Source organism: Labrus mixtus, chromosome 8 (assembly GCF_963584025.1).
Source record: "Labrus mixtus chromosome 8, fLabMix1.1, whole genome shotgun sequence".
Lineage (NCBI taxonomy): Eukaryota > Metazoa > Chordata > Actinopteri > Labriformes > Labridae > Labrus > Labrus mixtus.
The window spans coordinates 3,976,834-4,002,899 of record NC_083619.1 but is presented as its reverse complement, the minus strand read 5'-3'; the positions used below and the strand labels follow the sequence as shown (position 1 = coordinate 4,002,899).

The 26,066-nt window shown below is 39.6% G+C and overlaps 1 protein-coding gene across 1 annotated transcript in view; it reads right to left on the bottom strand.

Annotated features, from left to right (window-relative positions):
* The window catches only part of LOC132978648 (uncharacterized), a 44,030-nt gene extending 17,964 nt beyond the window's left edge, over positions 1–26,066 (bottom strand). The window contains exons 1-3 of the mRNA XM_061043899.1: positions 25,992–26,066; positions 6,013–6,048; positions 5,725–5,799 (exon numbers count right to left, since the gene is read on the bottom strand). The gene's annotated coding sequence lies outside the window, so the exon portion shown is untranslated. The remainder of the gene's footprint in view (positions 1–5,724; positions 5,800–6,012; positions 6,049–25,991) is intronic.

Below are 26,066 nucleotides of genomic sequence, written 5' to 3'. Positions count from 1 at the left end.
CTCCCATTCATGGAAAGTTCAATAACTAGTTTATCTTAAGTTTTCTCTTGCTTTTCCTGCTCGACTTTGCTAATCCACTTGAGAAGGCTGCAAGGGGCCGCAGAGCTGTCAACCATGACGTTACAATCCGGAGCGATGAACACTTACATAAATCAGCATTTTAATAAATAGCCATCATGACAGACTGTTGGTTTGAGAAAAAATAGATTTGACGTGTATTTTAAATTTATAGTTTGACCCATGTCCCGTCTGTTAACATGGAGGAGGCGGGGTTTATGACCTAGACTGCAGCCAGTCAGCAGGAGGATTTAAAACATATTTTGTGGGCTGTGAGCTTTTGGCCTTTTTGTTGTTTACTTGGTGTGATTGTTGATTACTGTGATTAAACGTGATAATTATGATGCATGAATTAAAGACCAGAAGCCAAATCATCATTCATTCATGGGAAAACTCACAAATATCCCTGTGAGCTGCGAGTGGGGACATGAGTCAGTTTGTTCTTTTTCTCTTTTGTTTTTACTTTTTAAAGTTAAAGAACATTAAAAACTTGAATGCGACATCTGTATGATGCTTCAATGTTAATAGTTACCGTGGATACAAACAGTGGACACAGAGAGGGTCAGTAAATGCCTCTTCTTAACATCTAGTGCCCGAGTTTGACCGCCCCAGTCAAAAACATCTGGACGCGATGCAGTGGCGCAGTGGGTTAATTGTGAGCCCCATGAGTCCTGGATGTGGGTTGCCCAGGTTCAAATCTAACCTGTTGCTCCCTTTCCCACATGTCATTCCTTCTTCTCTCAATCTACTGTCTTTTCTCTTGAATAAAGGCAGAAATAGCCCAAAAAGAAATCTTTAAAAAAGAAAACATCGGGCACACCCCTGGCTATGGGGCTACTTCAAAATGTAGTGGTGTATCATATCCAAAGTTTGACATTAAAGAGGACATATTATCAAATTATCAAAATCATCTTTTTCAAACAGTCCCCTGTGGTCTAAATGAAACATCTGTGCTGTGCTTTGGTCAAAATATAACATGAATCAAGCACCAGAGGAGGTTTGAGACCCTGTATAAACCAGCTCTCTCAGAACGCTCTATTTTGGTGTGTGTGTCTCTTTAAATGCAATGAGCCCCCCCTGAGTTTTCCCTGTAGACATCACTTCTCTGTAGAGAGAATAAAAATGGTGGACCTGCACAAAAGTTTTGCTCTAGGCTGGGGGTGGAGCCCATGGGTGGAGATATCAGGGGAGGGGAGGGTATATATTTTTTTTTCCAGAATCCCACTGTGACATCACAAGGAGAGCAAAAACGGAGCATTTTCTTCGGTGTTGTAAGACTTATGCAGACCACAAACAAAGGACTGGATGGGTTTATTTAACATTTTGTGGGTCAGTAGACACTCAGGTTACCAAAATATATGTTAAAAAAAAACCAGTGTAAAAGTGGATTTTTCATAATATGTCCCCTTTAAGAAAGTCCAGATCTATGCTTGAGGGAATTTTCTTGAAGAACTCTTTGAATTTGAATTGAATACCCCTCCTATGGCGTATATTGAACTACTGTATGTAATCAGTTCACATGGATTTCCACCCTGAACATCTGACCTTGAGGGTACCTCAGCTCAGTAGGTGAACTGGCCTCTCTCCAGCAGCCAGTCTCAACTCCACACTAACTCTGTACCAGGACATGAACTGGCAAACTTTTGGATAACAACCCAAATCCCTTTAGACTCAGCTACTGCTGCTCCATTTTGTTTTAATTATTGAGAATGAGAGAAGATTTTAAGATGCTGTCCTTTTGTCAACAAAGGTCAAAACACAGGAAAGAGCAACTGAACAGGATGAAAAAATCTTCAATCACATCTGCAGTTATACGACACACAGCACCAGGTCTGAGAATTTAAAATAATCCCTGACTTTTAAATCAGAGCACCAAAACTTTATTTTTACTACTGTGTTAAATTAAAACATTTAACCTTGATACTTATTGCAGATCCAGGAGAGGGTTGTGAGATGCCTTCCATAATTAAATAAAAAAGTTTAATGATTTAAAATTACATATTTTACCCATTATTGTGAAAAAACATACAAAAAAGGAGTTGACAGTTCTTGCATGTTGTAGCTTTACGATTTCTGCAAGCTGATATTCATTCAACACTTTTTGCAGTTATAGTCAGTCATAGTATTATTTTATATTATTTTAGTTATTATTACTACATTGTTATAAGTAGTAATAGCATAAAATGCATTTAATTATTTTTCTTTTCTTTATGTAGTTTAACATTGACACCAAATATACATGAGTCTGTTTTATGATGGTTTTATTGTCATTACAGGGTCAATGATATTAGTGACCAAGGTAGATGAAGATGAGTCATCCACAGGCACAAACACTTCACAAATACAGGTTGTTAAGTTAAAAATACATTTTGTACTGGACTTGTCTATCATCTAAAATCAATAAATAATAATAATAAGCCTAATCACCATCATCATCTTCATCATCATCAATCATCATCACCCTCAAGATCTCCCTCCAGATCTCCCCCATGATCAATCCCATGATCGCATTCAGGATCCACTTCAGGATCATCTCCCTCTGGATCATCGCCATCAGGATCATGGCCCTCAGGATCATGACCCTCAGGATCATGGCCATCCGGATCGCCATCAGGATCACCATCAGGATCACCATCAGGATCACCATCAGGATCCCAGCAGCCATCAATGGATGATTCAGACTCCACCTGCAAACAAGAGGAGAAAATGTCACTAACTCCGATCATTTAGGATAAACAGAAATCTCAAGACAGGAAATAAATTGATAATATAGTTTTTACACTCTTAAGGAATCTGTGACGAGTTGCCATGGAGCTGTTCTGGAGGCCATCAGGATCACCATCAGGATCATCATCGGGGTCACCCTCCGGATCCCCCTCCGGATCCCCCTCAGGATCGCCCTCCAGATCAACCCCATGATCGCATTTAGGATCCCCTTCAGGGTCTCCATCAGGATCGCCTTCAGGATCATCTCCCTCTGGATGATCGCTCTCTGGATCATGGCCCTCAGGATCACCATCAGGATCACCATCAGGATCCCAGCAGCCATCAATGGATGATTCACACTCCACCTGCAAACAAGAGAAGAAAATGTCACTAACTCCGATCATTTAGGATAAACAGAAATCTCAAGACAGGAAATAAATTGATAATATAGTTTTTACACTCTTAAAGTCTTTATATGTGATTTTTCACACATAAATGTAATATAAATCAAGTATATCCTCTGAAAATAACTCTGTGAGTCATGACTGTCTACAATGGGTGTAACACCCGAGTCCCACTGTCTGTGATGTTTTCAGAGTTTTCAGAGTCCTATCTTCAGTTTGTTTACATCGCCGGGATGGCCGGCTGACTCCTCCCCTCGTGTATAAAAGTTGTTTAATTGAGGGACTAGATAAAAGAAGAATAACATACTGTACTCACTGCTTAACTGTGTTTCTAGATCACGCTCATTTCAGGTAAATTTACATGCAGTGTGAAGATACGAGCATAATAAAGATCGCTAGCATTAGCATGCTAACACAACAATGCAGCGTGAGTTGTTTTGGTTTCATGCTGGTGCTCAAGGGCGACTTCTGCTGGATCAAAAAATCGCATATAAAGCCTTTAAGGAATCTTAATTATGATTGAATAATTATTTTTATTGTAAATGATTTACAGTTACAGTTGCAATGTGGGCGGAGCTTTTCAATTTCAATTTTCAATTAAAAAATTGTATTTGTATAGCGTCAACTCATAACAAGTGTTATCTAAAGACACTTGAGCCCTCATCATCAATCATCATCACCCTCAGGATTAACCTCAGAATCTCCCTCCAGATCGCCCCCATGATAGCATTTAGGATCATCTCCCACAGGATCACCATCAGGATCGCCATCAGGATCACCATCAGGATCACCATCAGGATCACCATCAGGATCCCAGCAGCCATCAATGGATGATTCAGACTCCACCTGCAAACAAGAGGAGAAAATGTCACTAACTCCGATCATTTAGGATAAACATAAATCTCAAGACAGGAAATAAATTGATAATATAGTTTTTACACTCTTAAGGAATCTGTGACGAGTTGCCATGGAGCTGTTCTGGAGGCCATCAGGATCACCATCAGGATCACCATCAGGGTCACAGCAGCCATCAATAGATGATTCAGACTCCATCTGCAAACAAGAGGAGATAATGTCACTAAAACAGTCAGGTTCTAACTTCAATCATTTAGCATACAGACAGCTCAAGACAGGAAATTAAGAGAATATATAGTGTTTACACACTATATCTTTGTCAAGTTGCCCTAGAGCTATTTTGGAGGCTTTTGAGACATAAAGGCTGAGTGTGTGCTGTTCTTTACACCAGAGATCAGAGTAGACTTCTTGTTGTTACACACAGTCTTTCTTCCAGTTGTTATGATGCTGCTCAAAGTACTCGACTTATACACTGTATCATAAGACAGTATTGTCATGATTCACATCATGGCAGCCCTCCCTTCTCCTTTTGTGTTTTGTTTATTTGTCCCTGTCTGTTTGATCCTCATGTATGTCCCCCTCTGTGCAGTGCTCTGTGTGTGTTATCAGATTCACCCGTCGCCTGATCGTTTGGTCAGCTAGTTGGTACTAGTAGATCCTGGTCCCTGTAGTAACCTCTTCAGTTCATGCTTAACCCTCCGTGCCTTGCTGCCCTGCCTGCTTGTCTGCTTGCCCGCTCATCTGCCTGCCTGAACTGTGTTTGTGAGACGCCTTCTCAATCTGGACATTGCCGTGTGGAAAACACGAGGACACCACAGAAAGAACCACGTGAAGGATTCCACGGGTTGGACACTGCACTCACTGGGACACTCGAGCACGCTCGCACTGAGCGAAGGATCACACCACTCCCCCTCCCCTGCACACTTATATTGTGTATTAAATAAATTGTGAGTATCTGTGTTCTTGTCGTGCTTTTGGTTCCATAATCATATACAAACTGTAACAAGTATAATATGTTTGTATAAAATATAAAGGCGCTTTCGGACAGCAGGAACATTTTCAAAGTTCAAGGAACTGATGGAACCCTCCCCCTTTTTTATTGATTCTGCACCGCAGGAAGCATTTAGTTCCTAGAACCTTTTCAGCTCCTGCTTCAGAGTAGGTACTCTCCCAGCACAAGAGGGACTTAAGTACACTTTGATCTTTTGTAACATAAGAAAGAGTAAGGACTTTTACATCATTTGGATAGTATGTGACCTTAAAGACTGAAAGTACCTGGTCTGTGGTCCTCTGTTGGTGGTGTCACTATGGGAGTGTTCTCCCTGGTGAAGAACCTCCTCTGAAAACAGTTTAAATTATGATTTTAGAAATACAACTCACAAGTAGAACACATTTCATAGATTATAAAGATGAACTATCCATATTTACCTAAGGGTCTCTGCTGCTCCAACACTCCTCCCACGTTGGGTGAGTTGTCCACATGATTCTGCTGATTGTTCCCAATCAGAGGCTGCAGCAGCACAGGGGACAGAGAGGTAAAGTCAGAGGGTCTCTAGCACACAGGAAAAATGCTGAATAATAGGGACGGCCTTGCAAACGAGCTTAGTCTAAAAGTGCTGTAGTGTGGGCCAAAGGTTTGCTTGATTTATACTTCCCATTATTCCCAAATAAACATAAAATTCAAGAAGATGTACACACTTACATTAGGTAATGGATATGTTCTCTCTCCAAACACCACGACTCCAGTCAAACCAGTAGGGTCATCGACACACTGGACCTGTAGGAGATCAAACATGATTCATATGATAATGAGAGGACAGATATCTTTATACTGTTTTAATAATGTTTCATGATTAAGTATCAAATACAGTTGTTTATAATGTGAGAGTGTGTGTGTGTGTGTGTGTGTGTGTGTGTGTGTGTGTGTGTGTGCGTTTGCGTGCGTGTGTGTTTGCATCCATAAAGGAAGATACAAAATAATCATACTCACCGGAGTAGATGACTCCTCAGGTTTTATTGGTTGAACCTGAGTATAAAACAACAAGACAATTATTGTGATTTACAGTAAAATACTGTATTGTGGGGAAATTTGACTGAAATAATGACCGTACTAAGCAAAGCACATTAAGATCTTAATTCATGTTCAACAACTGCCTAACTTACTATCAATGAGCAGTCATTAGGAGGTATTGAGGGCAAACTCTTAGTATGCTACGAATTAGCATGCTAATAAAAACTAGTAAATGGTGAATATTGTGACATTAATCTGAAGAGTTACCAAATTATTAAGAAGTTATTTGATTAAACTTTTGACCTCTTCTATCCTTTTTAAACTCTACACAATTCAATGTCCAGTTATAAAAATATAAACACAGAACAAAAGTCAACTTTACAAAGCATGAACACAAGATCCAAATCCAAGAATGAAAAGCTAAAGAAAACACACTTTTCCACACCGACTGCTTCAATGAAAGTTATGTCATGGACTTCCCCTCCGACATGACAAAATGTCCGATCGGCAAGAAAAATATGACTCCAATCTAATTCACCGAGCCCAACAAACACGCTGCCCTCATTAAAAATGACAAGATGAAGCAGCTCCCTTTGTGAGGACGTGTTATATAAAAGATCGATAAAGTATATTACCACAGCTATCGTCGTTAACTCTATGCTAATGCTAATTATTATTAGCTAATGCTGCTTCCCCGGTAAGTTTACATACGTTCATTCACACAGTTCAATAACACCTATAATCTTACCATTTCTTCAGCTGAACAGGAACAATGCAGAGTCGTTTAGTCGTTTACTAAACAGGCCTTTGGCTTTTTAACTTCAAGAAATTTAAAAATAACTGTACCCACGAGAACTTTACCATAACAAGTGTGGCTTCCTGTCCCCCTCTAAAGGATGATCTCATTGGAATAGGACAGCCTCCGTAAATGTGGCGCATTCGCTACGCTGCAAATTTCTTCTTTGTCTTAGGGTGGATATTTCTCACAACTTTGGTTCTTTTAAAGCTCCCCAATCATTTCCCACAATCAGATTTCAGCTTACCTTAGATGTTGAGCTGTACGTTTTATAAAACACATTATCTTCTGTGGTTTCAAAGGGATTGGAGATACATGGTCATGAAGAAAATGTGGCCACAAATCCAGACGTTGTTGAATGTTCCCATGACAGAAGTGACTGGGAAACACTTTCATTGTGTCTTCATCTTGATGTTTGATGTAACTTTGTGTCTTCGTCTCATCCATGATATTTAAAGTCTTTTTTCACTTTTTTTGTGATCACATCTGCTTCACTTCACTTCAGCCGAGCTGCTTTAACTGCAGTCCTGGTTTTAAAGATTTCTGATCATTTGTGTTCACACCAGTTTGTTTCATAAGTTTGATTCCTCATTGTATGATCATCATTCAGTGTCCACTTCCTCCTTTGAAGACCAGAAAATAAAGATGGTTTTTGTGGGAGAGTGAGTCAGTGGAAGTCCCCCAGAACACACTTGAAACTACAAGAGTATCCATATTTGTAGTCCTTAAGTTTGCTGATATGTCTGTAAGAAATAAAGAGAATATGATTTAGAAAAAGAGAGATTGAATGTTTAGTTTTCTCAAGCTGAACTTTGAGTGTCTGAACTTGAGTCACATGTTGACTTTAAAATCTTCATGGACCAACCCTTATATCTGATCCTCTTAAATATAAGTTATTAAAGAGAAGCACAAGTAACCACTTATCACATACGGCAAATTCACACACACACACACACACACACACACACACTGAAACATGAAACATTTAAGGCACTAGTTTTGTACTATTTCTACTGGTTATGAGAATATTTCCTCATAATAATGTAATAATAATAATAATAATAATAATAATGTATAGCAAAAGAAATGAGAGACAACAGAACCCAATAGAAAAAATCACGAACACAAAAACAAAGGAAAGAAATCTGAATTTAATAAGGTATAATATTTTATTCTCTCTATTTTTCCTGCCATTAAAACATTTAAATATTAATCAATTAAATTATCCTGACAGTGGTTTAGAAAACAGACTTTGTACTGAAAAATGAAGATCATTTACCTCGTTCAAAAATCCCAGAGTCCTCGTCATGTTTACCGACGTTCCTTCAGTGCGATCTTAATGTTCCTCTCTGAGAGAAATCACATTGATAAAGAAGTCAGTGGAGGTATGTCGACAGATTTGTCAGGGATTTCAAACTGTTTGAACCACTTCCCTGTTCCAGATTTTAGAGAAGTTCATCATCATCATGAGTTCTTTTTCAGCTCTCAGAGGGAGTGTGTGCTGTGAAACCTCAAACTAAAAACAGTCTTCACTCAGATAGAGATATATAGATGGATACTTTATTCATCCTTTGCAGGAAATCACAACGCCACAGCAGCAACTGTAATCACAGTCAAGACACCACATAAAAACTGAACACAGACCATTCAGACATAAAAACAAGACATCAGAAAATCTGTTTTTAAAAACTAGACTAGAAATGTGATTCACCTTTAGTCCCTATGATGGAGCTGGCCTTCCTAATTAGCTTGTTTCTGTTTTAGTCTGCTGTGTGGGCTCCCTCTCTCCCAGCACACCACAGAACAAGACACGAGCAACATCAGTCTGATAAAAGGTGCACACAAGAGGACTCTTTATTAGTCATAGTAAACAGATCCCAGCACCCTTACAATACTGCTGTGTGTTTATTTTAAAGACAAGAATCAAGTCGTCTCTGTGGTTTGATGAGTTGTCTGTCAAGTTCTCTCCTTAAATGATCCTGACAGTATGGGACAATGAGAGGCAGTTCTATGGCAGGTCTTTGGTGTAGCATATGGGCATAATGTACTTTATTCTTTCTGTTTTCACTCACAGTCTCAAAAGGTAAAACTTGAATTCCTCTCATAGTGATTCACATCTTCATGACACCCATACCGAGCATACCAGCTGTTTAATCTGATCTCTGGTGTCATGCTGAAGTAATCCACTGTCTCTGTGGAGAACCACAGTCTCACCTTCAGAGGAAATAAGTGAAGTAATGCCAAACAAAATGCTGACATATCATTAAGTGAGTGAAACTGCTGGAGTTCTGCTTTTTATTTCCTTACAGGAAAGAAGTCAGAATCGGAGCTGGGCGGCCAGTCTCTAGGCGGCCAGTCTCTAGGCGATTGTTGTTTTTTTAAAACTTTATTACTGTGGAGGGGAATTCTGGTTTTACACTCTGTTGTTGAAAGACTTCTCAAACACATAGGCCTTAAACACACACATACACATGCTCGGTGGACCCTAATCCTAACGGTTAAAAGAGGGTAAGAGACATAAAAAGTGCTATTATGGAGATATCGACTACACTGAAGTCAACGGTGTTTAAAGACTTCTGATTGGAAAAGAAAAAAGAAAATGCCTCATACTCCGACAGTCAGGGAAGAACTGAGTTGGGTGCTGCTGTAATTCATGCAGACCTGTTCCTCTTTTCTCCTCGGTGCAAATATCCTGTTGAGAAATAACTGTTTTTATATTTTCCAAACCGACACAGCGTGAGCAACAGTTGTCTTATCTGCATAGTTTGCATAGTTAAGTTAACAGTCTGCAGAGAGTCAGACAGAGCGGAGCTCAGACAGTCAGTGATGAGAGATATAACCCCGGTGTTTAAAATGTTGTCTGTGTTTTCTGCTCTCTCTCGGTTTTTAAAAGTAACTAAAAAGTCTCTCCACTCGAAGCTCACCTGTTGTGATAACAGGACCTTTAGGGATTAGGCTAAACAACGTTATGAAACGGAGGGGAGGCGATCATATCAGCGAGGTCCGGACCTCGGCTGTTAACAGGGTTGCAAACTTGTCACCGTTCGATAAAATTCATGGAAAGGACTTCCTAGTGTTTCAGTCATTTGTTCATTTTAGAGAGATGTATGTGCACAAAGGGAAACACATGTGTCTCTGCTTTTAGCCTGTTTAGCCACAGGTCAGAAAAATAACTGAACTTAGTTTCCCATGTATTCATCTCACTATGTCCTTCCTGCTCCTGTTTGCTCATGAACAGTGTTTGAGTATTATGAGAAAATATTTCATGTTGTGTTATTGTGTTGGAAAAATACACTGAACCGAGCAAATGAATCAAATATAAATGAAAATATGAATCTTACTGCTTATCTCTGTAGAATCTGTTCAACAGAAACAGAAATCATCAAACTCAAATTGTAACTTTTTTTTTAATTCACATGTTTTTTCCAGTGTGAAATGAATACAGGAATTTTTATTAAATACTGTCGATCGTTTCCCCTCCCTCGAGGTCAAGAGCCTGAAACCACCAGTTCTCTTTTCTCACTCTACATGCAGTATCAGTTAAACACCAAGGCGGCGCTATAAGGACGTTTTCATAAATGTGAATTGTTAATAATGATAGTAAATGTAGAAATGAACAATTAAAGAGTAAACATATGCATCAGTGAACCTTTGCCTTGTTTAGTCAGTGTATGACCTGAAGATGTGGACGTGTTGCAACCTCATCACTTAATGAAAGTTTTTAATAATTAACAGTCCAGCTGCTCTGCGGGGGCGATGTCATCCCCCAGTAGAATATCATGTTTGTCTGATGAGGTCTGGAGCAGTCACATGTGGTGACCATCCCCTCTCAGCTTGACAAGAAACTGAAATGAAACCTCAAAGGGAAACAGGAAGTGAGGTATATGGATTCAAACATCTTTTAGTTTTGAATACCAGTTACATTGATAGTGTGCTAAATAATTACTTTGAAGCGGGTTGATAACACTTCATTGTCACACTTTCACAAAGTAGGGGTTAAGATTGAGTTCCGGTGCCGACTCTGAATCCTTCATTTCCCATCATGCAACTCAATAAAGGTCCAATCTGTACAATATCTCCTGAATGAAATGTTAAAGGTACCTTACTATATGATCAGACATTAAGGAAACATGCTATGTTGAAGTGCTGGCTTCTCTGACAACAATGCAGCAGTCAGTATGTCCTCCTTCTAACTTTAGATTCTGGTCCTGAATGGATTTGTTTGGACCAGAGAAGGTAGACGGTTTTAAGACACCCCACACGGCCGTTTTGGACACCCCTCGGTTTGCCAGATATGAGAGCAGTTATCAGGTCAACAGGTGTTGCAGCGATGGAAGCGGGCAAGAGAAGTGGTTCAGATAGAAGTGATTGTACCCGACCTAAAAAGCCTCTGCATGTTTCTAATAAGCTCCACGAGCAGAAACGTGCTCAAACTAGGATCAATATTGGAGATGTTTTTGAAAAATGGAGAGAGGTTAGAACACAGAAAGGTTTACAGACCCATGCAGAGCTGGATAAACACTGAAGCTTCAGTGTCCACCACATGGAAACCTGTGTGAGCATCGACTCTAGAGAGGGGGGGAGACAGCGCTCTACAATGTTTAGAATTTAGACTGCAGTACCCATTTTAAACACTAGGTGTCAGGGTTACATATGCCTTTTTACATTAAGCTTTGATGTTTTAAGCACAGATAATATCACCAGAGCTGCAAATGATACACTGAGCTGTAATCCCATGCCCAGGAAAGCTCAGACTTATTGTATGTCAACTGGTGTCAGCTTTAGTCATGGAAAATAAACACAAAGTTGACAATGAGGTCGATGATCCAATGATTGACAAAGTCATCCAGAAGAACATTCCAGTTTCAACATCTCTTCCTCTTGAGTTCTGTTCCTGTATTCAACGTAGGGCGTGGTATTTAAATGACGATCGTTTCCAGTCGCCACACTTATCAACACCCGGTCTTGCGTACGATGTGATCAGCCAGATACGCACGTTTCATAGGTCCCACGTGGACTGACATGATTTCTACACCCAAATCTGCGCTGGTTTCTACACCAGATTGATAAGTGAGGGCCACTGTGAGTAGACTGTGCACACGACTCACGACTGATCACTTAGATGTGCTCATCTGTCTAAATAAAAACCCCACTAGGCCGTACATATATTATGATAAGCAGAGACATGCACTCTCAACTCACTCCTGAACGTGTCAATATGCTAATTTACCTACAAAGCAGAATAATTCAGTGTATTGTGAAGAGGCTCAAATGGTTTTATTTCACTTTAATACAGAACTTTATGTTGATTTTAAAAAGGAGTTTCATTAGCTCAGCCTTGTTAGTCTAGAAACTGCAGTAGCGCCCGATTGGTATTGCTTTGTTAAATAAATAAATAAGGACAGTCATACGTTTAAAAGAGAGAAAGCCATGTTGTTTTATTAGTTCAAACTGATTTTATTTAATGAATTAATGTTAAAAGTAACTACTGTGGTGCTAAAATGGTTTCAATAAAACATAAACTGAGAAAAAGACATGCATGTGTGGCTCATTAATTATTAATGATTAATCGATTATTGATTGTTAAGTCGTTCAACTATTGGTTAAGAAAAATGACTGACATTTGATACCCTAGAAGTCCCCATGAAAAGAAAAAATATTTTTTTCTGGTTTTAATCCAGTGACCAGAGGTCTTCTTCAGGTGATTTTTCTCAGATAAAAATTAGAGCTCAACCAGCCTGCCAATAATATCCACAGATTAGCATTAGCATATCCAGTGACTATTGGTAGCAGCTAATTTTATTTCAGATATGCGCCGATATTATGAGAGTTATTCACCAATCAATTAGTTTTTTATTTGAGTTTCATTGAATTACACTAGCAGTTCTCTTTCTGGCGGTCACCAGCAGAGGGCGCCATATGCATTACAACAATCATTATCATCACTCTCCAGAGTGTCGAGCGGTGATGCACGTACATGCACAGTTAGTTTCCAGTCGAGTGACCATCTTCCCTTCATTATATATCTTTTCCACAAGTGTTTGATAACTGCATTCAAGGGATTAACAGAATATATATGCTACATCTATCTATCTATCTATTGATATCTTACCCACCTCACTCCTGAAAGAGGTTATTGGTACAATTGGCCCCAGCTTACTTAACATCATTAACTGTTCCCTCTCGTCAGGTCATGTTCTTAATTATTAAAAAAAAAAAAGAAAGCATCCAGCCCTTACTATTTTGACAATCAGTGTGTGGGCATCACCGGAACCGCACTCAAATGGTTTGAGTCATACCTGTCAAATAGAAGATTTTCTGTCTCAATTGGCAATTTTGTTTCTTCCTCTGCCTCCATGATGTATGGTCTGCCACAGGGCTCAATTCTTGGTCCAGTCTTGTTTTCCCTTTGTATGCTCCCACTAGGAAATATTCTGAATCACTCTGAGGGGGTCTCCTATCACTCTTATGCTGATGATACGCAAATATATCTGTCCTTCAAGTCAGACAATATCAGCCACTTAAACAATTTAGTGGAGTGCATGGCCACCATTGAGAAATGGATGAGCTGTCATTTTCTTCAGCTAAATACAGGGAAGACAGAGGTCATTTTCTTTGGCCCCGATCATATAGCAAGCAAATTCAAGCCGCTCTTTGGTCGTCTAGCAGCCAATATAAAATCTACAGGTATAAATCTGACCGTTACTTACTGGGTTGATTTTAAAATTCTCTTAACAACTTTTAAAACACAACATGTTCTAGTCAAATCGAATCTTGACTTTATTTAATAAAGTATTTTTGAAAAGTTCAGTTTCTTGGGGACTTTTGAAATGTCACCCTAAAACCTCCAGGGAAGAACCAGAAATAAAATGTACAGGACATGTTCTTGGTGATATTTAATTTTTTTTAATTTTTTTTAATTTTTTTTAATTATTATTTAACCTTTATTTAACCAGGAAAGTCTCACGGAGATTAAAAATCTATTTTACAAGAGTGTCCTGGCCAAGACAGGCAGCAGCACAATTACAGGCTTTCAGACATAAAACACTAAACAACAATGAACATAAATAAAAGAATCACAGTCAGAACCATTCATCAGAATCTGTCATAAGTCATCAGCAACAAAGCGATCAAAAAGGGCAATACGAGTTAGCTCAAACATCTACAGTCAGTTATTTCTGCCTCCAGATCATTAAGAAGACCTTTAAAAACATTCAAGGAAACCAGCTCCCGAAGTATCGTGCAATCGATTCCAAGAAGAGGGAGCAGCATACTTGAACGCCCTTTTTCCCAACTCAGTACGGGCTTTAGGGATGGTTAGAAGGTGTAAATCCTGCGAGCGAAGATGGTAACTTCCATTACTTTTTTGAAGTATGTAGCTCTGTAGGTAGGATGGAAGCAGACAGAGAATACCCTTATAAACAAAAATATGCCAGTGATTTAGTCTACGGGCAGACAAAGAGCAGTGGTGAGTAAGGGCTTTAAGATTAGTGATAAACCTCAGCGCCCCATGGACATTTTAATCATAATTATAAGCAGGTGTATTGGATGAACTTAAACATGCTATTGTATTTAGTGTTAATGGTTGTCCAGTACTGACATTATGTTAAATGAAATTCATGAAATCTATTTTTTTTCTTTTGGTGTAAGGATTTTATTTTATTTTTTTAGTAACTTGAGGTTTTAGCAGTGATTACAATATTCATCTACAACATCATCGTCCACATCATCACTATTATCGCCACCATCATTGTTAGGAAACAGTAAGGTTCATCTTCTTCATCTTCGTCTGTTTAGTAAATGAATTTGGACTGGTTTTCATGGAGAGAATAGAGAATGGGTTTAATCTGTGGTTACTGGGTTGTCTTGAGGTGCGCATAGAGCGGTGCTGTGTCGCTGTTAAATGATGTAATAAGACTCAGGTGAAGCGGCAGCTGGCAGAGGACCAGTATGGACGCTGACTTGCCGACCCACACCCATCAACTTGTTTTTGAAACCAGTCGTATCTCATGTGATCCAACTACAACAAAAAACCTGAACTCATAGACAATGCCGTCGCCTGGGCTCGTCGCTCATCACAAAGCCGCTCAGTGCGATCCGGGGACCCGGCAGACCAGCGTGTAGGTGAGGTGGCCTAGCCTTATGTTTTCCCTGTCCTGAGAACCAGTCCTTTCTGTCCCTGTCATCTCTTGACCGCTCTGTCACACTTCAGGTTAGGGCTAGCGTTTTGTTGTGTTTATATCTGCAGCCGGTGCTAGCTCATAACATATCATCTCTACCATCAACAACAAATTTGCGGTATTATAATTTCATTTCATTTCATTTCAAACCTTTATTTATTCTCCAAAGGACACTGAGGTTTCCCTCATTTCCAACGCCGTAGAGATTACAAGCACAGTCAAACAAGCAAAAACACAACAAACACTCAGAATCAGTGACAAAAAAACACTGAGATCCATCCAATGTCAATGTGCCACAAACCCTCCTATAGAAAAACTTTATTTCAGAGCCTCTCAGAGAGCTGGGGCTCTAATTGACGAGACCAGCAAGATCACACGCGACCACTAATACGTGGAGTCGGGGACCGAACTCTTGAACCCTCCACTCGAGAGACCATCAACCTCACCCTTCAAGCCACATTGTCCCTGAGCAGCAGCGGGAGCAAAACCAGGTCCAGTTTCGTGACACAGGACACATCAGGAGCCGTGGACCGACATCATATCTACAGCAAATGTGATATTGTGTCTGACCAGGTGATCTCAACCAGGTAGAAAAGATTTCTGGGAATGACACTTTAATTATTATTATTACTATTATTTATTTTTTCACACAGACACACAGACACACACACACACACACACACACACGCGCGCACACACACACATGCGCGCACACACACGCACACACACACATACACAGACACACACACGCACACTTTTTTTTTCTTTTTTTATTGTGATAAGGTGAACAAGTACAAAACAAAAATGTGCACATAGACATGACAATTAAAGCGACGGCAAATAAACAAAAACAGGCAAAACAGAAATAAACAAAACAAAATCAAAATACGCAAACATTAGCAAAGACAAATACAATTGAAGTAGATATAATAAAAGTCAAGTAGTAAGTTGAAGTAGTGTATAAGAAACGTGTGAATGTGTGTGTGGCAGTATAATACATTAAAGTGAGTGGCTGAATGGGAAGTAGCAAGAACAATAAATAGCAACAAAATTGAAGATAATTGAGAGGAAGAGAAAAGAGGGGAGAAAAACAAAAAAAAGATATATATGTGTCAACATTAAAGGAAAGAAGAACATTTTAAATTTTAATTTCAGTTTGAGGTATGATTTTTCTGAGATTTAGGTGAATTATGAATGGATTCCAGGTGTTATTAAGGGCTGATATATTGTTATTCTTGCAGGCTGCGATTCTTTCTATTACAATGTGTTCTGTGAGTAGGTTGGTCCAGTGAGTTATGTGGCAGTATCTTTTTGATTTCCAGTTCTGATAGATGATTTTCTTGGCGATAGTTAGAGAAATGAGTAGCGGGTTTTTGTAGTTATTTGGGATGGTGATTTGTGATGTGTCTCCAATTAAGCAAAGTAATGAGGACTTGAGGATTCTGCAGCCCAAGATAGTGGAGAGATTTTCAATGACTGTGATCCAAAATGAGTGAACTGGTTGACAGGCCCAAGTGGCGTGAAGATAGTCATCTGTGAAATCATGAGTGCATTGTGAACAGATGTCTGTGTTAGCTAAACCCATTGTGAACATTTTACCTTGAGTGATGTGTGTCCTGTGGATGGTTTTGTATTGTATAAGTTGTAAATTAGTATTATTGGTCATAGAAAAGATGTTTTTATTGATTTGTGTCCAGAAGTCAGGGTTGGGGGGCAGCGTCAGATCCTTTTCCCATTTTTTGGTGGGGAGTGTAATGGAGGTTGTTGATGTGGCTATAAGTTTATAAAGTTGATTGTGGTAGGAAGGGAACTCAAAGGAACATCATTTGGAATGAATGACCAATACCCAAGAGAAATAAATAAACGCCGGAAAATACTTTACCCCATTCTGAAAGAAAACAGGAGCAACAACAAACGTGCATCTCTGGTCGTTGACAAGCTGTATATTGAAGGACAATTATTCCGAAACACAAAAATCACACCATGGCTTTTCTAAATGAACGGACTTAATCTGATTTAAACATTCCTAAAATAAAATAAATATCGCTCTCTATTTTACTCTAAGCTTCTTACCCGACATCCTGACCTACCCATGACCCCCTCAGACTTTCTCCCTTCTGTCATTTGTGCAGAAGCTTATGTTTTGCTTTGTTTTTGTTCTTCACCCCTCACTCTTAACACATTTATGTCCTGTGATGTGTATGTCTCTCTGTATTTATGTTATACCTGTTTGTACAGACAGCCTCAGGCAGTCAATGCAGTCACCCTCACTTGGCGATAGTTGGAGAATGAGAAATCCATCATCCAGAGAATATTTGTATTTTTCACCCCTCCACCAATCATCCTCCAGAATAGATTTCTTCCTCATAAGTAATTCACTCTCCCGACATATTAGAGAAAATACAATTCATCCCATCATAATCAGTGATCACGCTCCAGTCTCCCTGTCAATAAACATCAAATCACACATCAAGCTGCCCACAAGATGGTGCTTTAATACATCACTTCTACAAGACCCTGATTTTATGTCATTGATTAGGAGAGAGTGGGCTTTCTTTCTGGAGATGAACGACTCGCCAAACATTTCACCGTCACTATTATGGGAAACAGGCAAAACAGTAATAAGAGGAATAATAATATCATATTCATCACACAAGAAAAAACAGCAACAAAAACATGAAAATGATCTAGACACAAAAATCAAACAATTGACAAGACTACACAGCGATAACCCCAGTGAACAAACACAAAATTAATTGACTCAACTTAAATGCCAACTGGAAAGCATCATACATAAAAAAAACACAGTTCATTATCCAACAGCTCAAATATGAGAACTTTCAATATAGTAACAAATCAAGCAAATACCTGGCTAATCTTCTACAATTAAAAAAGGAAAAAGCAATAATTCCATCTATACTTAACACTGATGGCACCATCACCCATAACCCAGAAGATATAAATAAAGTATTTTATAAATTTTACAGCAACCTGTACTTCCCCGATCATGAACCCAACCAATCAGAAATAAGGCACCTTTCTAAATAACCTACAAACACTTTTGGGACATATTATCACCACTATTCCATAGAGTAATTACAGAAATTAAAGCAACCTCCAACATACCCACACACATGAACACCGCTGTAATGACACTACTTTTGAAACCCAATAAGGACCCTACCCACACCTCCAGCTACCGCCCCCTCTCACTTATCAACCCTGATCTAAAAATTATTACAAAAACACTAACAACAAGAATAGAGACAGTCATTCCAATGATAATCCACCCTGACCAAACTGGTTTTATCAAAAACAGACACGCCTCAGACAACATCCGCAGGCTTTTCAACTCAATCCACATATCACAACAAAAACAGGACAAAACCATGATCGTCTCATTGGATGCAGAAAAGGCCTTTGATAAAGTTAACTGTACATTCTTATTCAACGCCTTACGCAAGTTTGATTTTGGAGAGTCGTTCATCCACTGGGTAAGAACACTGTACACATCACCTAGGGCCACAAAAAGCACAAATGGGATCACTTCACCGAACTTCACACTACACCAAGGGACCAGACAAGGATGCCCACTCTCTCCATCCCTATTTGCAATTTTCATCGAACCTCTCGCAGCAGCTATGAGACAAAACAATAACATTAAAGGAATCTACATTGAACAAGCAGAGCATAAAATAAGCCTTTACGCAGATGATCTATTATTACACCTACAAAACCCTTCAACGTCATTACAAGAAACCTTCAATATTATTACAAATTTTTCTTCCGTCTCTCACTATACCATAAACTGGAATAAATCAACCATCCTGCCAATATCAGAAGGAGCCTGGGATTCTGCAGCCCAAGATCTCACCCTCCCATTTAACACTGGCAATTTAAAATACCTAGGCATTAACATTTCCGCCAGGCTGTCAGAATTATTTCACCTTAATTACACCCCCCTGCTAAAAAAAATAGAGGATGACTTTAAGCGCTGGACCAAACTACCACTCACTCTCATTGGACAAATCGCCACAGTTAAAATGAAAACCTTACCACAGATTAATTATTTATTCTCAATGCTCCCCATCACTCCCACTGACAAATGGTTTAAAACAATAGATTCATTATCATCACAATTTTACTGGAAAAACAAAAGAGCTAGAATTTCATTAAAAACATTACAAAACCATAAGTCACAGGGCGGCCTCGAAGCACCAAACTTTCTCTACTACCATCTGTCAAATCAATTACAATATTTATTCAAATGGACGCAAAAAAAAGAAAAACACAACAACCAATGGCTAGAACTGGAACAAGACCAATGTAAAACCACTTCAATTGCAGACCTTCCCTTCCTTTTCTTTTTGACCTGTTCTTTTTGCTGATAGTGTTCAAATTTTGCGATAATTGGTCTGGGTCCTTTGTCTGATGATCTGCAGAGGCTTTGAGCTCTGTGAAATGTTATGTTTTTGATGGTGTCGGCTGGTATTTTCAGTCGAGTTGTCATGAAGTTTTTGATGAGAGATTCAGGATTGTCGGGTGTTTGTTCGGGAATGCCGGAGAAGATGAGGTTGTCACGCATGGAACGGGTTTGTATGTCCAGCACGGTTTCTTTTAACAGTTTGTTTTCTTTAGTAACAGCATGCATTTGTTCATTGAGAGCTTCGATGGAGGTTACTAGTTCCTGGTTTGAGATCTGTAGTGTGACGATGTTTTGATGAGCGAACTCCAGGCTATTGCGAATGTCTTTAATTTCTTCGTGCAGTGATATCAGGAGGTCTAGTTTTTTATTGATGCTCGCCAGTACACTCACCTCTATTTCTGTTGTTTGTAGGTCGTCAGTGTCTGTAGAGGAGTCTGTCTTTTTGCGTTTGTTGGGGTTTGCTGTGTCCGGGTCCATGGTGGGTTGCAGCTGTTAGAAACAGTGATCGATGAAAGCCTCGAGGTCTGTTAAGTCCTCCACCGTAAGGGTCTTACGTTCTGGGTAGATGGGATGTTGATGATTTTAGATTGTCTTCGGATCCTTTAATTATGAAGTTGGATCATTCGTCTTTTAAAACTTTTTAGACAACAATATATTCCTATTCTGTTCAGTTTATAAATATATGTTTCTTTGACTACTGAAAGATGACATGACAGTTTGTTAGCGTAAGTCAGCACGTTTGCATTATTGGTGGCTAGGGGAAAGGATTATTTTCCCCCATTGGACGAAGATCTCTCAGCACTACGTGTTCTTGTGTCAGTTTGGAGTAACACTCCCATTCATGGAAAGTTCAATAACTAGTTTATCTTAAGTTTTCTCTTGCTTTTCCTGCTCGACTTTGCTAATCCACTTGAGAAGGCTGCAAGGGGCCGCAGAGCTGTCAACCATGACGTTACAATCCGGAGCGATGAACACTTACATAAATCAGCATTTTAATAAATAGCCATCATGACAGACTGTTGGTTTGAGAAAAAATAGATTTGACGTGTATTTTAAATTTATAGTTTGACCCATGTCCCGTCTGTTAACATGGAGGAGGCGGGGTTTATGACCTAGACTGCAGCCAGTCAGCAGGAGGATTTAAAACATATTTTGTGGGCTGTGAGCTTTTGGCCTTTTTGTTGTTTACTTGGTGTGATTGTTGATTACTGTGATTAAACGTGATAATTATGATGCATGAATTAAAGACCAGAAGCCAAATCATCATTCATTCATGGGAAAACTCACAAATATCCCTGTGAGCTGCGAGTGGGGACATGAGTCAGTTTGTTCTTTTTCTCTTTTGTTTTTACTTTTTAAAGTTAAAGAACATTAAAAACTTGAATGCGACATCTGTATGATGCTTCAATGTTAATAGTTACCGTGGATACAAACAGTGGACACAGAGAGGGTCAGTAAATGCCTCTTCTTAACATCTAGTGCCCGAGTTTGACCGCCCCAGTCAAAAACATCTGGACGCGATGCAGTGGCGCAGTGGGTTAATTGTGAGCCCCATGAGTCCTGGATGTGGGTTGCCCAGGTTCAAATCTAACCTGTTGCTCCCTTTCCCACATGTCATTCCTTCTTCTCTCAATCTACTGTCTTTTCTCTTGAATAAAGGCAGAAATAGCCCAAAAAGAAATCTTTAAAAAAGAAAACATCGGGCACACCCCTGGCTATGGGGCTACTTCAAAATGTAGTGGTGTATCATATCCAAAGTTTGACATTAAAGAGGACATATTATCAAATTATCAAAATCATCTTTTTCAAACAGTCCCCTGTGGTCTAAATGAAACATCTGTGCTGTGCTTTGGTCAAAATATAACATGAATCAAGCACCAGAGGAGGTTTGAGACCCTGTATAAACCAGCTCTCTCAGAACGCTCTATTTTGGTGTGTGTGTCTCTTTAAATGCAATGAGCCCCCCCTGAGTTTTCCCTGTAGACATCACTCCTCTGTAGAGAGAATAAAAATGGTGGACCTGCACAAAAGTTTTGCTCTAGGCTGGGGGTGGAGCCCATGGGTGGAGATATCAGGGGAGGGGAGGGTATATATTTTTTTTTCCAGAATCCCACTGTGACATCACAAGGAGAGCAAAAACGGAGCATTTTCTTCGGTGTTGTAAGACTTATGCAGACCACAAACAAAGGACTGGATGGGTTTATTTAACATTTTGTGGGTCAGTAGACACTCAGGTTACCAAAATATATGTTAAAAAAAAACCAGTGTAAAAGTGGATTTTTCATAATATGTCCCCTTTAAGAAAGTCCAGATCTATGCTTGAGGGAATTTTCTTGAAGAACTCTTTGAATTTGAATTGAATACCCCTCCTATGGCGTATATTGAACTACTGTATGTAATCAGTTCACATGGATTTCCACCCTGAACATCTGACCTTGAGGGTACCTCAGCTCAGTAGGTGAACTGGCCTCTCTCCAGCAGCCAGTCTCAACTCCACACTAACTCTGTACCAGGACATGAACTGGCAAACTTTTGGATAACAACCCAAATCCCTTTAGACTCAGCTACTGCTGCTCCATTTTGTTTTAATTATTGAGAATGAGAGAAGATTTTAAGATGCTGTCCTTTTGTCAACAAAGGTCAAAACACAGGAAAGAGCAACTGAACAGGATGAAAAAATCTTCAATCACATCTGCAGTTATACGACACACAGCACCAGGTCTGAGAATTTAAAATAATCCCTGACTTTTAAATCAGAGCACCAAAACTTTATTTTTACTACTGTGTTAAATTAAAACATTTAACCTTGATACTTATTGCAGATCCAGGAGAGGGTTGTGAGATGCCTTCCATAATTAAATAAAAAAGTTTAATGATTTAAAATTACATATTTTACCCATTATTGTGAAAAAACATACAAAAAAGGAGTTGACAGTTCTTGCATGTTGTAGCTTTACGATTTCTGCAAGCTGATATTCATTCAACACTTTTTGCAGTTATAGTCAGTCATAGTATTATTTTATATTATTTTAGTTATTATTACTACATTGTTATAAGTAGTAATAGCATAAAATGCATTTAATTATTTTTCTTTTCTTTATGTAGTTTAACATTGACACCAAATATACATGAGTCTGTTTTATGATGGTTTTATTGTCATTACAGGGTCAATGATATTAGTGACCAAGGTAGATGAAGATGAGTCATCCACAGGCACAAACACTTCACAAATACAGGTTGTTAAGTTAAAAATACATTTTGTACTGGACTTGTCTATCATCTAAAATCAATAAATAATAATAATAAGCCTAATCACCATCATCATCTTCATCATCATCAATCATCATCACCCTCAAGATCTCCCTCCAGATCTCCCCCATGATCAATCCCATGATCGCATTCAGGATCCACTTCAGGATCATCTCCCTCTGGATCATCGCCATCAGGATCATGGCCCTCAGGATCATGACCCTCAGGATCATGGCCATCCGGATCGCCATCAGGATCACCATCAGGATCACCATCAGGATCACCATCAGGATCCCAGCAGCCATCAATGGATGATTCAGACTCCACCTGCAAACAAGAGGAGAAAATGTCACTAACTCCGATCATTTAGGATAAACAGAAATCTCAAGACAGGAAATAAATTGATAATATAGTTTTTACACTCTTAAGGAATCTGTGACGAGTTGCCATGGAGCTGTTCTGGAGGCCATCAGGATCACCATCAGGATCATCATCGGGGTCACCCTCCGGATCCCCCTCCGGATCCCCCTCAGGATCGCCCTCCAGATCAACCCCATGATCGCATTTAGGATCCCCTTCAGGGTCTCCATCAGGATCGCCTTCAGGATCATCTCCCTCTGGATGATCGCTCTCTGGATCATGGCCCTCAGGATCACCATCAGGATCACCATCAGGATCCCAGCAGCCATCAATGGATGATTCACACTCCACCTGCAAACAAGAGAAGAAAATGTCACTAACTCCGATCATTTAGGATAAACAGAAATCTCAAGACAGGAAATAAATTGATAATATAGTTTTTACACTCTTAAAGTCTTTATATGTGATTTTTCACACATAAATGTAATATAAATCAAGTATATCCTCTGAAAATAACTCTGTGAGTCATGACTGTCTACAATGGGTGTAACACCCGAGTCCCACTGTCTGTGATGTTTTCAGAGTTTTCAGAGTCCTATCTTCAGTTTGTTTACATCGCCGGGATGGCCGGCTGACTCCTCCCCTCGTGTATAAAAGTTGTTTAATTGAGGGACTAGATAAAAGAAGAATAACATACTGTACTCACTGCTTAACTGTGTTTCTAGATCACGCTCATTTCAGGTAAATTTACATGCAGTGTGAAGATACGAGCATAATAAAGATCGCTAGCATTAGCATGCTAACACAACAATGCAGCGTGAGTTGTTTTGGTTTCATGCTGGTGCTCAAGGGCGACTTCTGCTGGATCAAAAAATCGCATATAAAGCCTTTAAGGAATCTTAATTATGATTGAATAATTATTTTTATTGTAAATGATTTACAGTTACAGTTGCAATGTGGGCGGAGCTTTTCAATTTCAATTTTCAATTAAAAAATTGTATTTGTATAGCGTCAACTCATAACAAGTGTTATCTAAAGACACTTGAGCCCTCATCATCAATCATCATCACCCTCAGGATTAACCTCAGAATCTCCCTCCAGATCGCCCCCATGATAGCATTTAGGATCATCTCCCACAGGATCACCATCAGGATCGCCATCAGGATCACCATCAGGATCACCATCAGGATCACCATCAGGATCCCAGCAGCCATCAATGGATGATTCAGACTCCACCTGCAAACAAGAGGAGAAAATGTCACTAACTCCGATCATTTAGGATAAACATAAATCTCAAGACAGGAAATAAATTGATAATATAGTTTTTACACTCTTAAGGAATCTGTGACGAGTTGCCATGGAGCTGTTCTGGAGGCCATCAGGATCACCATCAGGATCACCATCAGGGTCACAGCAGCCATCAATAGATGATTCAGACTCCATCTGCAAACAAGAGGAGATAATGTCACTAAAACAGTCAGGTTCTAACTTCAATCATTTAGCATACAGACATCTCAAGACAGGAAATTAAGAGAATATATAGTGTTTACACACTATATCTTTGTCAAGTTGCCCTAGAGCTATTTTGGAGGCTTTTGAGACATAAAGGCTGAGTGTGTGCTGTTCTTTACACCAGAGATCAGAGTAGACTTCTTGTTGTTACACACAGTCTTTCTTCCAGTTGTTATGATGCTGCTCAAAGTACTCGACTTATACACTGTATCATAAGACAGTATTGTCATGATTCACATCATGGCAGCCCTCCCTTCTCCTTTTGTGTTTTGTTTATTTGTCCCTGTCTGTTTGATCCTCATGTATGTCCCCCTCTGTGCAGTGCTCTGTGTGTGTTATCAGATTCACCCGTCGCCTGATCGTTTGGTCAGCTAGTTGGTACTAGTAGATCCTGGTCCCTGTAGTAACCTCTTCAGTTCATGCTTAACCCTCCGTGCCTTGCTGCCCTGCCTGCTTGTCTGCTTGCCCGCTCATCTGCCTGCCTGAACTGTGTTTGTGAGACGCCTTCTCAATCTGGACATTGCCGTGTGGAAAACACGAGGACACCACAGAAAGAACCACGTGAAGGATTCCACGGGTTGGACACTGCACTCACTGGGACACTCGAGCACGCTCGCACTGAGCGAAGGATCACACCACTCCCCCTCCCCTGCACACTTATATTGTGTATTAAATAAATTGTGAGTATCTGTGTTCTTGTCGTGCTTTTGGTTCCATAATCATATACAAACTGTAACAAGTATAATATGTTTGTATAAAATATAAAGGCGCTTTCGGACAGCAGGAACATTTTCAAAGTTCAAGGAACTGATGGAACCCTCCCCCTTTTTTATTGATTCTGCACCGCAGGAAGCATTTAGTTCCTAGAACCTTTTCAGCTCCTGCTTCAGAGTAGGTACTCTCCCAGCACAAGAGGGACTTAAGTACACTTTGATCTTTTGTAACATAAGAAAGAGTAAGGACTTTTACATCATTTGGATAGTATGTGACCTTAAAGACTGAAAGTACCTGGTCTGTGGTCCTCTGTTGGTGGTGTCACTATGGGAGTGTTCTCCCTGGTGAAGAACCTCCTCTGAAAACAGTTTAAATTATGATTTTAGAAATACAACTCACAAGTAGAACACATTTCATAGATTATAAAGATGAACTATCCATATTTACCTAAGGGTCTCTGCTGCTCCAACACTCCTCCCACGTTGGGTGAGTTGTCCACATGATTCTGCTGATTGTTCCCAATCAGAGGCTGCAGCAGCACAGGGGACAGAGAGGTAAAGTCACAGGGTCTCTAGCACACAGGAAAAATGCTGAATAATAGGGACGGCCTTGCAAACGAGCTTAGTCTAAAAGTGCTGTAGTGTGGGCCAAAGGTTTGCTTGATTTATACTTCCCATTATTCCCAAATAAACATCAATTTCAAGAAGATGTACACACTTACATTAGGTAATGGATATGTTCTCTCTCCAAACACCACGACTCCAGTCAAACCAGTAGGGTCATCGACACACTGGAC